The following is a 390-nucleotide window of genomic DNA, read 5'->3' as shown; positions in this document are numbered from 1 at the left end:
CCACATGTGCGGGTCCAGGATCGAGTCCGGATCCCGGAGCTCCTCGTGGATTCTGCGCCGCCGCGCTCCCCACCCGGGGCTCCGACTCGGAGAAGTTTTCCGGGGCGCAGGGCGGGGCGTCCGAGAACAGTTTACCCGAACCGAACCGGGGTCCCCGGCCTCTCCCTCCAGCCGGGACCCCGAGAACAAAGGCGCAGGGAGGAGAGGGGTGGCCGCTGGATGGTGAGGGTCCGGTCCAAACAGACCCTCCCTCCCCAACCCTGATCCCCAAAGAGTGAATTTTAAATTTAAATTTTAATTTACGAACGGGAGCCTTTAAAAGCATTTCAATACCCTCCACTCCCCGGTCGGTATCCACCTCTGTGCTCGGGCAGAGCCGTGGGGGCCGCG

The sequence above is a fragment of the Myotis davidii genome, unplaced genomic scaffold, assembly GCF_000327345.1.
Source record: "Myotis davidii unplaced genomic scaffold, ASM32734v1 scaffold1622, whole genome shotgun sequence".
Lineage (NCBI taxonomy): Eukaryota > Metazoa > Chordata > Mammalia > Chiroptera > Vespertilionidae > Myotis > Myotis davidii.
Note: the sequence above shows the minus strand (reverse complement) of the source record.